The sequence below is a fragment of the Protopterus annectens genome, chromosome 6.part0, assembly GCF_019279795.1.
Source record: "Protopterus annectens isolate FY-2018-M chromosome 6.part0, PAN1.0, whole genome shotgun sequence".
NCBI classification, from domain to species: domain Eukaryota; kingdom Metazoa; phylum Chordata; order Ceratodontiformes; family Protopteridae; genus Protopterus; species Protopterus annectens.
This window is the reverse complement of record NC_056737.1, coordinates 826790181-826802432: the sequence shown is the minus strand read 5'-3', so window position 1 is coordinate 826802432 and position 12252 is coordinate 826790181.

Genomic DNA, 12252 nt, shown 5'->3' with positions numbered 1-12252 from the left:
TAGGGTCAATTTGGAAAGTCCAATCCAACTGCAGTATGTCTTGGGAATGTGGGAGGAAAATGGAGGACATGCAGACTCAGCACAGAAGGCACCGCAGCTGAGAATCGAACCAGAGAACCTCTTGGTGTGAGGCGACAACACTAACCGCTGCACCTCTGTGCCACCCAAAATGGAATTCAAAGTCAAAATCAACTATATTAGAAGTACTAAATACAGTAACAGAGATGGAATAACTGGATTTGGGATCTTTAGAAAAGTGTAGGAGCAAATCACATATAAAAAATGTGAATTGTGGGAACAATATATTTTATTTATTTATTTTACATTTGTTGACCAGGTTTGACCAACTGAGCTGATAGCCCTTTTTCAGCAGAGGACCAGGGAGAAAAGCTCCACAAGTTTTTTAAATAAAAGTAAATAGAAGCAATAAACAATAAATAAGAATAACAACACAATCTTGACAAAAGCAAAAAAAAAAAAAAAATACAAGGTTTAAGTTGTTATTAACATAACATAATAAATAATGTTTAAAGAAATAAATTAAGTACACAATTTGAATAGTTAGCTAAGGAAGTTACAGTTAATAAAAAAATAATATATATTTTAGATTGAGTGACAAGTAATTTACCCAGATAAGGAGGCTAAAAAGAACTAACAGATAAACAGATGTATAACCTAAAAAGGGGCAGGCAGTAGACTGTCGTAAGAATAAGACGACATATTATAGAGGGTGAGTACATTGGCATGATCAGTGACTTTTCAGGTATTCTTTGGTGACTGATTTGAATCCTTTGAGTTTTTTTGAGAGACCTAATTTCTAATGGCAGTTTGTTCCAAGATATGGTCGTATAGTGGCTGTAGAGGTTGCAACCAATTTTGCTCTTGGGTTTATAGATTTGTAATAGGTCTTGGTCTGAGCTATGGAGAGCAGCCCTAGAGGGAGAGTAAAAACAGATTTGAGGAAATAGGTTGGGACAGTATGATAGCTGGTACAATATAGAGTGAATAATCTTAAACTGAGAGAAGCTGGTGGGGTAATTCTATCCAGTTTAAGTTTTTCAGAGAGATTCAGTGCTGAGATTTATAATTTTGGTTTGCTGCAAATCTGGCTACTTTGTTGTAGGTAGATTCTAATTTAGGAGAGATGATTTGAAGTTTGTAAGGATTTGAGAGCTGTACAATAAGCTAGGTAGCAGATAAGCATGAGAGAGATTACTTTTGCCAAGCTTTTGATGAGTTTTTTTTAATGCAATTATTTACATGGAATTCAAATTTAAGTTGGTTATCTATAATGATGCCTAGAAGTTGCTGAGCTGAGTGATCTAGTGGGCTAATGCACTATCCTGTAGTTTTGTTTTAGTTATTAAGAGAATGTATAGAGAATGTGGTTTAAGTTTTTGGGAAGAAAAACTAAGTTTTGTTTTTTTTGTGGGGTGGATTCAGAATAAGCTGGTTGTTAGACAGCCAGGTTTCAACTGCGTTAAAGGATGTCTGAGTAACTGGGATAAGATCAGAGGGAGTGTTTGCAATGGTGATAACTGCAGAGTCATCTGCATACTGTACAAGGGATGACTAAGGGCAGGAAGTACAGAGTGGATTAGTAAAGATATTGATACGTAATGGACAAAGAATAGATCCTTGGGGAACACCCATTTTAACAGGGAGAGGAGGGGAGAGAGCAGAGAGGCATTTCACTGATTGTAGTCGATCAGTGAGATAGCTAGAAAAACAGGCAACAGTAGTGGTAGAGAAGTTAAGGTTAGTCAGTTTGTTCAGAAGAAGAGAGTGGGAGACAGTACTGAAAGCTTTAGGAAGGTCTGGGAATAAACAAGAGACAAGTTTATTGTTATCTCTGGCCAGAGAAATAGCATTGATGAAGGATAGGGGAGCAGTAGTAATGTTGTGTTTTGTGTGAAAGCCGTGTTGCGTGGGGGTGAGCAGATTTTCCTCTAGTAAGTGTTGTATGACTTGCTTGTATATGCATTTTTCCAATATTTTTGAGAGAGGTGAGAGGATAACAATAGGTTTGAAATTAGAGATTTCAGTGGAGTTACTTCCTTTATGTATAGGTAGAGTATAGAATTCTTTCCAAATAGAGGGAACTTTTGATTTGGAAATGGAACAGTTTATCAAAATAGATACAGGGATAGCTAGAGTCAGCTGCTACCTCAGGGAAGTAGGGAGGTATATTGTCTGCAGATGTAGAGTAAGGTTTTAGTTTGCAGAGTAGAGATTTAATGTAGCTGGTAGGTAGGGATTTAAGGGAAAAAGTGTTAGCAGAATTTAGAATAGGAGGCGGAATTTAAAGTATTAGTAGTACAGGAGTCAGAACTTATCTTTGAAATGGATTCAATGAAATTGGAATTGAAAATGGCAGTAGTTTCTTGTGGTGTATTTGTTGAGCAGGGGGTAGGAGGTGAGGAGTTACCAGGATGCAATATTTGATTAATTGAGTGCCAACATTTTTTGGGATTTGATCTTTGTGCAGTAGGTAGGTTATAATAATAATCTTTTTTGTCTTTATTGATATTATTATTTTGGAGTTCTTTATATTTTTGTAAATGGATGGGGAGCTTAGTTTTTACCCATGTTTTCAACATCCTATCTCTGGTTTTCATCAAAGTGCGGGTAGCACTGGTTAACCACGGGGATATGTTTGATTTAATATCCACTTATGAGGAGGGGTGCAGGTGAGTTAAGAATATGTAGGAAGGTTGACTTACATGAGTGTACTGCTTAATCTAGAGGGAGGCGGTTTAGAAAAGACCAGTTAATTTCGGAGAGGAGGGCATTAAAAGTTTCTGGGTGGAAGTTCGATAGCTTGTGACATATTATATATCTATGTGGCCTAGAAAAATGAAGAGTGAATTTAAGAACTTCTACTGAGCAGTGATCACTTAGGCAGTCAGGTAGGGTTACAGGGTTATGATATTTGAGTGGTCAGAGACTAATATCCGGTCAATGAGTGCTAGAGTTATGAGATTTGTTGGCATGGGTGGGTGTAGAGATTAGTTGTGTAAAGTCATGCAAGTTAATGCATACAGTAGAGTTTGGTGAGCAGAGGGATAGCCAATTTATATTTATGCCCCCAAGGAGGATAGATTCATTATGTATGTGTTGAGAAAGGTAGGAGAGAATATTTTCCAGTAGGGGAATGTTGTCCCCTGGAGGAATACAAATAGTTGTTACAGTGATAGTAATATAATTGTTAAGTTTAAGGTTAGCAGTCAGCATTTCAGCTGGTAGAAAGGGTGGGATAGGTTTATCTAGAGATGTAAGAATAAAAGGGTTGGAATAGGCAATGGCCAATCCACCCCCTTTTTTCCTTTGGCAGTCTAGTTGAAATATACTGTATCCAGGACGGAGAATATCTCTTATCAGGATGCAGGATATATATGCAGAATAATGTTTTGGAAGAGGAATGAGGTTTAAGAGAAGGCAGGAACTGAACGAGCTATGTAATGTTCGATTGATAATTACTGTATAGAAGATTATATGTGATGTATTGAATCTATTTCAGGAGATCGAGTTTTCAGAAAGTTGAACGTCATATGGTCGAGACCATATGATCGACTTTCCAAAAAGTCAAATGACACAAAACAACAAATATGTACATTTCTGGAGTGGGGCGTAGGCCCCTCTGACCCCCCCAACCCCTGCATCTTATATATATATATATACCTACTACAAGACTACATTACGGGGGGGAAGGGGTAAATTCCCTGATCCCACTGTACTGCCATCTCCATACAAAAGCTTCAATATTTCAGAATGTCGATAATATTGTCTCGACCATATAAAGTTAGACTTTCTGAAGACTTGATATTCTGAAGGGTATGCGATGGATAATGTTTGCAACTGAAAATATCTCAATATGGTTTTCATTTATATAAATGTATGATTGCCTGTGTCATAAGTGATAAGTCAATAAAGACGTTTTTCATTAAAAAGAAAAAAAGAATCAGAAAAGGTTAGAAATGATTGGGGAGACAGAATAGCAATAAGTAAAAGAACAATGAGAAGACAACTGTATGGTTCCCAAGAACGCAACAAAGGCAAGGTTCAAATGACAAATTCACCACCGTAACAGGTACAAGCAAGCAAAATCTGAGGGTAATGCTACTCAATGCTAGAAGTCTAAACCTCAAAATGCACTCACTTGAGGCACTCCTTAAAATGGAGAACATCGACATCTGTGCAGTGACAGAGACCTGGTTCAAAGCTCCAGAGAGCACCCCTGCATTACCAGGCTATAATTCTTACCATACCATTCGGCCACCTAACCCGGACTGAAACACTATAGGCGACGGTGTGTCTATATTCATTAAGGATATCCACACCTCCAAGCTAGTTGCTCAGCATAATGCATCCGAGATTATCGAAGTTCAACTAACTCTGGGAAAGACCACAATCCACATTCTGTAGCTTGCTATAGACCCCCCACCATGCCCCAGGATTTCCACTCCTCTTTTCTTGATACACTGGAAAATATTAGGGTACAACCCAACACCCTAATAATGGGTGATTTCAACTACCCCACCATTAACTGGGAAAACTACTCATGCACCAACACTTTTGCTCAACGTTTTCTGTAATTCATCAATTCCAACGCCTTGGATCAACTTATCCACACCCCCACCCGAGGCGGCAATATCCTAAACCTGGTCATCACCAACATGAGCGACCAGTGTCCCACAACAGAGGTCAATTCCTCGTTTGTCAGATCCGACCACAAGCTAATCACCCTAGACATCCACATCCCGCTCCCACCCCCCATTAGGGAAACAACCGTAAATAATTTCTCCAAAGCCAACATCACGCTTCTTAAGACAGAAGTGGCAAACTTCATAGCACCCATGCAGATGGACAATAGAGGTATGACTGCTTAATCCTATACAAATGCACTTTATAAGCACTTACACAAGTGCATGGATCATGCTATCCCTAACAGAACCAAGATGCTATCCTCCAAAAAAAAGGAAGCCAATCTGGTGGTCTTCTGCCATAAACAAACTCTACAACAGAAGAAAGAAACTGCTGCAAAAAAGAGTAAAATCCCATGACTGGAGGAACTCCCTGGTCAGCCTCAGTAAGAAGCTGAGATCCCTCATAAAATCATCCAAAGTTAGTTATGAAAACAAAATCGCCACTGATTCTAAAGACAACCACAAAACATTCTATAGCTATGTCAAAAATCTCAATGGCAACACTCAGATCTGCTCTGAGTTACAGCACAATGGCACTAAATAGGTTCAGTGCTAAATTTACCCCCACCCTCACCCCCTAAAGGGCCCATCTGTATACTGGAAGAATGCAAAGTTCCTGTAATCACGGCTGCACAGGTAAAAATCTCACTCTCCACAGCATCCATGGGGGGGTCTATATTAGAACATCGAAGTTTCAAAACTTCGAATGTTCTAATATTGAACCCTATTCAGTGAACGCTTACAACATCGAACATGCAGAACAACAAATTTTTTCCTAGGGAAAAAATTTGCTGTTCCAAAACACATACACACAACACAAGCACACCAAACAAACAGCAATTCACACACATACACCTAAAATCTTACATCTAACCCTACACTAAACTGTACATACACTATTAACTATCCACTTACCTTAACCCAAACCCTAACCCTAAGGTCCGTCACTATTGCACACTCACCTCACCTACACGCTAGCCCTAACTCACCTACCCCCACCCTAACCCTCACGTCCACACAATCGCACACTTACCTGACCCACGCCCTAACTCTAACTCACCTAATCCGTGCCCAATCACACACTTACCTGAACCCGACCCATATCTTTCCGCCACAGTGCTGAAAATAGCGAAGTGACAGAAACGGACAACCAAATTCTTTCCCTAGGAAAGAATTTGGTTTTCTGTAGCTTCGCTATTTTCAGCGTTCGCTGAATAGGGTTCGATATTAGAACATTCGAAGTTTTGAAATTTTGATGTTCTAATATAGATCCTCCATGGGATCTGACAACATCCAAGGCTGCCTTCTACACGAACTACAGAATGAACTGGCACCCTACCTAAGTACCATGTTCAGTCACAGCCTCACCTCAGGCTTTGTGCCCATTGAATGGCGCACCGCGACAGTTATCCCACTTCACAAAGGGGAGCCAAGACAGACCCCGGGAACTACCACCCCATTAGCCTGATGAGCCTGTTCTGCAAGGCCATGGAACGTATCATCATGGAACTCGTAAACAAAGACACTGGAGATCTCCAAACTCTGGACCCCACACAGTTGGGGTTTGTAAAAGGCAGTTCATGTCTCCTAAACCTTATAGGCTTCTTTGAAGCAGTCACCAAAGCCATAGATGAGGGTAAGGTGGTTCACACAGCCTATCTAGATCTCTCCAAGGCATTCGACACCATTCCCCACTCTGGAATTATAGATAAACTCACTAAACTAGGTATAAATCCCTATGTCACAAGATGGGTTGCCAACTGGCTTACTGACAGAACCCACACTGTGAAAGTAGCAGATTCCAAACCAGACTTCAGACCAGTGACAAGTGGAGTACCACAGGGTTCAGTCCTGGGTCCTCTCCTGTTTGGTATCTACTTCTCTGAAGTACAGGCAAACACAGAAGGTCTTTGGCTAACTAAGTTCGCAGATGACTGCAAACTAGGAGCCATAATCGAAACTCCTAATGATGTGGACATCCTACAAAAGGGCCTCACTGAGACAGATACCCGGTGTCAAAGCCACGGCCTCAAGTTCAATGCCAAAAAAGTGCATTGTCATCCCCTTTGGTAAAAACTCTGTACCCATGAACTACCACATAGGCAGTAGTCTACTTAACATCGAAAGTGTGATAAGAGACCTTGGGACACAGGTGGATACAGTAGTCTCTCCTTTGATAATCACATCACCACAGTGGTCAGGAAATCCTTCTATATGGCACACCTCATCACAAAAGGTTTCTCATCCAGAAAAAAAAGAGGTTATTGTGCCCCTCTACTCATCACTCATTAGACCCATTATAGAGTACAACGCCCCTTTTGGTATGTACCTCACAAGACATCTACAACAACTGGAAAGGCCACAGAAATACCTCACAAAGAGGATTACTGGCCTCAAACAGATACCCTACGCAGACCGTCTCAAAAAACTCCAGCTTTACTCCATTGCATATCGCCTAATCAGAGGCAATGTCTACAACATACAAAGCTATGTCAAAGCCAGAGCTGTTGGACATGCTCCACTTAAAGAAATCCCAATCCCTCCGAGCTACATGCTCTAGGGACCTAAATCTTGTCACCACAATAAACAGAACATGCTGGGGGGATAGATTCCTGTCCCGGAGACTTCCCATACTCTGGAACAGACTACCTATATATGTCAAACAGAGCTCCTCATTAGCACTCTTCAAGAAAAATCCTGATTATTGGATGGAAAATAGGAAATTCACCCCGGGGTGGTGAAAGCCAGGGTACCTTTTTGACTAGGCTTGTATAGGCTCTAGGGCCAATAGCCTAGTACCTGCCTATGAACCTATGAACCAAAGTCTGGAAGGTTTAGGATTTTTGCTTGGAAGTGTTTGCATAGGCATTTTTATAACTGAAGCAGACTTTATAGAGATGTTTTCCTCAGATAGTAAATGCTGGATGTATGATGGGACTGAGACAGGTACTTGGGAGCATTTTTTTTAAGAATATAATGAGTTAGAAGATTTAAAACTTTCCTCTAGAGTACTTTGTCAGAAATTCTGGGGGATAAAATGGTTTTAACTAAGGAAATGATTACTTTGACCTGGGATGTAGGATCCGAACTGACCAGACATGGAAAGGCCATACTAAGTTTATAGCTATTAGCTGCCAAAAAAGCAATTACTAGAAAATCAAAACCATAATCTAAACTAATCATAACTGAAGTATTGCCACTCTGGTAAAGTAGAAGGATAAAGCTCTCTCTACGAGTCCTACCAACCCAGGGTTGATTGGTGGCTCTGGTGACTGACTGAGCAGTAGGGGTGGATGAACAGTTCCATGGGTGTTCCTGTGACAATCTCTGGTGGAAGTTGGGGATGTCATGATGAGGGGGAGTGGCCCAAAAAGGGTAAAGGGTGGTGGAAAAAGCTGAGCTGCCATGGAGACAGGATGGTATGCGACACATCCCCATTGCACACACACCCCTTAGACAAGCCATAGAAACCACAATGAGAGGGGAAATTATGGGCTAGGTCATTAAAAGTAAATACCTCTATGGCTGAATGAAGATGGCTAGACCACAGGATGTCCATAGGATCTACACCAGCTGCAGCTATGTCAGAAAAGGTCCCAGGACACAGAAAAAGCTGGTAGACCTGGTGATAGATGTGGGGCTCTGGGCAAAAAGGACAATGGATGATACATTGTAGCAAAGTATTCAAAAACTGTAATTTAATAATTAAATTTTATGAAAAAAATAAAATAACTGAAGGCAGGATCTTTAGAAAAAGGAAGGAACAAATTAAATAGAAAAAAAATGGAATCGGTGAGATCAACACCCACAGAATAATGTTCAGGAGGAGGAGGAGTGAGGTTTAAGAAAAAGGCAGAAATTGAGCAATTCATGTAATGCTGGAGTCAATAATTAAAAATATGTAAAATGCATGAAAAAGAAAAAGGTTTGCTATAGTTTGTTTTCTTGTCAATTATTGTCTGTGTACCTAGGTCATGGTCAACAATGTGAGAATTTAATAGTGGTGTATTAAAAAAGCTGTTATTAGCAATAAACAAAAAAAAAGTTAAGTGAAACGGACCACTTGGAGTCATTATTTTTATTTATAATCAGTTACCATATTACCATAGAAATGGGCTAAAATAGTACAGTACATTCCATACCTCTGCAGATCAGGCTTGTAAAGATTATCTTCCTTGAAGGCATTACTGCCAAGACGTCAAAGAAAGAATAAAGATTTTAGAACTCTGTGGTGGTCACTGGTCTGTGGTTTTTGTAAAGATTATGGGTCTATGTCTGTGGTGGGTCCACACTTGTGAAACCACTGTTTGCCGTAATTCAGGAAAAAATCCTGTGGTTAAGCCTAAGTTAAACAATTTGAGGACAGGTTCTGAGAAGGCATGTTTAAGGTCATTTATTAAACATCTCGGTATGTTGTATTTTTGATCTTTGATAGCATCTGCAGAACATGTTCCCTGGTGATATGTTGAATTTGGATACATGTTTCAGGGATAAAATTTGTACTAAACTTGTTGGTTAGTGTCTTGGTGAAAGTCTGTTGCATCTTAGTGGGTGATCTTGTTTAGGATAACTTCTCAGCATCTATGGATATTGTTCCTTAGATTCCTAATGTAGTTAAAGAATGAATTATAGCTATCCATAGCTTCAGAAGCTTGTAGGTTGCTCTACTAGTCTTAGTAGAGTTTTTTTATTAACCTGGTACTATCTTTGTTGTTAGGACTTTTAGTTTGGTTGTATAATTTAAGGAGTTTGTTTTCTCTTGTTGTGGAGTTTATTTATATTAGTGGACCATCAGAGTAATTTGTTTTTGAATTTTCCATTGTATTCTGCTCTTTTTGTGACTTCCAATTCTTTGCATTTTATTTACGTGAGCACAGATCTCTTTTGTAAAACTGATTATTAACATTGTCTAAAATGCTCTCATAAGTACATTTAGAGGTTTTGTCATGTAATTGTATGTGGTGTGCCCGTCTGAAGTCCTTAACTTCAAAAAAGTTGGCGGCATGGTCTCTGAAGAGTTAAGGTAAATATCACAAGTTTATATAGTTCAACTTAACTGGGGAAGGAAAAACCAGAGCCAGGATATCATGTTCTTTGCTGCATTTATTAACTCTCTCCCAGAGAATTATTGTTAAGTCCAAGAGCTTCTGGATATATCCTACTTTAAAGGTATAGGTAGTCCAGTTAATTGTGAGGTAGTTAAAGTCTCCCACATTAATGGGGTTCTTGCTAATAGGGAATTCTTTGAATATTTTAAGGACTCTAACATGATTGTCTGAAGATAAGGAAGGGGGCCCCATAGAAGGCTATAAGATGATAGTTTGTATTGTTTATGCTGATCTGGAGTTCTGAGAGTTATGTTTCTGGATCTCTGGAAATGTCAGGAGATGATATGAACCTTGTCAAATATGAAGACATAACCATGTTACCTTCAAGCCTGAAGGCATGACACAGACAACACTTAGGTATGGATGGAGTGCTTTCTTTACATTTAAACCAAGTCTCAGTTCTTACATGGATATGTTCCAGATGCAAGATAACCTCAAGATCAGTCAATTTATTGCTGGGATTTCTAGCATAGAGAAGAACCACTTTATTGTGGTCCAAATTGAGGTTTGACAAATTTGCTACATTAGCAAGACTCTGCCTAAAAAAACACCATGAGAACCATCAAAGTCTTTAGCAGTATAGCGAGGGTCTTGAACGAGAGGTGCAAGTCATCCCTTGAGAAGCTAGTTGGACTACCCATAATCTCATCCCATGCTGACATATATGGGATCCCCCTGAAATGACACCAACTATTCAGCTAATTATTGAAGCCAATTATCTTTTCTTTCAACCTAGGCATCGCTTTTGTAGAAGGAAGGCTTCAAATCAGAACAGATTTTATCTACATTTGTCATATGTATGAAAAGTTCTGACATGTCTCCCTACATGTAGCTCAGCATTTTGCATCCCAGGTCATTCACTCCTACATAGACCAGCACCATGTCACAGTCATACTTGTAAGGGCAAAGGATCTTTAGGCTCCTTGTAACGTCAGAGATTCTGGCACCCAGGAGGCAACTGACTATAATCCTATCCTTGTGAGTGGAGAATATGTATGCCAAATAACTGCGACACTAATCACCAAGAAATTTTTGTATGAAAATTTTTTTAGGAGCACAGGACAGACAGTAATCTCACTTCTGGTAACTAAATACTCTAGGTGTGCATGGAGGGCATGAGTTTGAGAATTTTTGCTGACCTCAAGTCTTATTAGCTCTTGGAGGCTTTGGTAGCTATTTATACTGACCTCACCATATGACATTTTAACATAATTTTTTGAGAATGTGGTGGATACGAGAGTGACTATGTGATGCCCACTGTGCTTGGTTGTTTCTCATAGGGACAGAGATAATTGTGTTAAGTAAGTAAGAATTTGTTGTCAATGAGTATAAAGCAGTTCCTACAGTGCTTAAGGCCACCAAGTACCAAGAAAAGAAAACAGAAGAACAAGTTTACTGACCTTCTATAATGTCCTATACTTCAGGTATTTCATGGATAAGCTCACAGGGTAGATAAACACGACAAAGTAGCTTAATTTAATTTGTTTGAGAGGTGCAAAGGCTGGACTATTTGTAGGGACTGAACAGGTTAATTCTAGTTTATGAAACAGTGCACAGGATAAACTATTGAAGAAATAAGTGGTTTTGTGGGGGGAAGTACATTGGAATTTGTATTTAATAAGTGAAAGATGACAGCAGTTGTGGGGTTTGAGTACTATAAACTACAGTGGATCACTTAAACAGATAACTGGGTTCCATTGCTGCTCTACACAAATGACCCGTACTTATTGACAATAAGTCACAATAATCAAGATACTAGTAATGACAGTGGTAAATAACAAGCTTAGAAGTTGTTTAATCAAGCAGGACAAGAACTTAAGTGAAATAGGTCACAATAATCAAAGTAATAGCAATGTCAGTAGTAACCACATAACATGCATACAAGTAGTTTAAGCTATAAGCAGGACTAAATCTGTAGTTAGAAGTGACAGAGAGTATCAAAATGATTGTCAAATCACACCTATGGGCAACTAAGAACAACCCTGTACAAACAAACCTATAGCAACACTAACACTGACACTGAAGGCTCAAGTGAGCACACTAGCCAACAACAAAAAACAAACCAGTCACTTGGAAAGGGAACTTCAGAAATGCACACACTGGCTACTATCCAGTGCCGATTACCACCATCACACATGATGTGCAACTTGGCTAAACTCTGCTTAAAACAAGACTGAAGTCAAGCAACAGAGCAAAATTTAAGACTGTACAGGCAAGCAATGATGAAGAGACACTCGCAATGCTAGCTCACTTCTAGCAAATAATATCTCAGAACACAGCAAATTTCTCTTTTGCAAAAGAAAAAAAAATATGAAACTTTAAAACTATTAATCAGGCAACACAAGGCTCAATATTACTTGACTTCCTTTGATTTTTATTAGTGAACATCTCTGACACAGCATTTTAAGGAACTTTTGAATGTTAGTTTTAAAGACTAG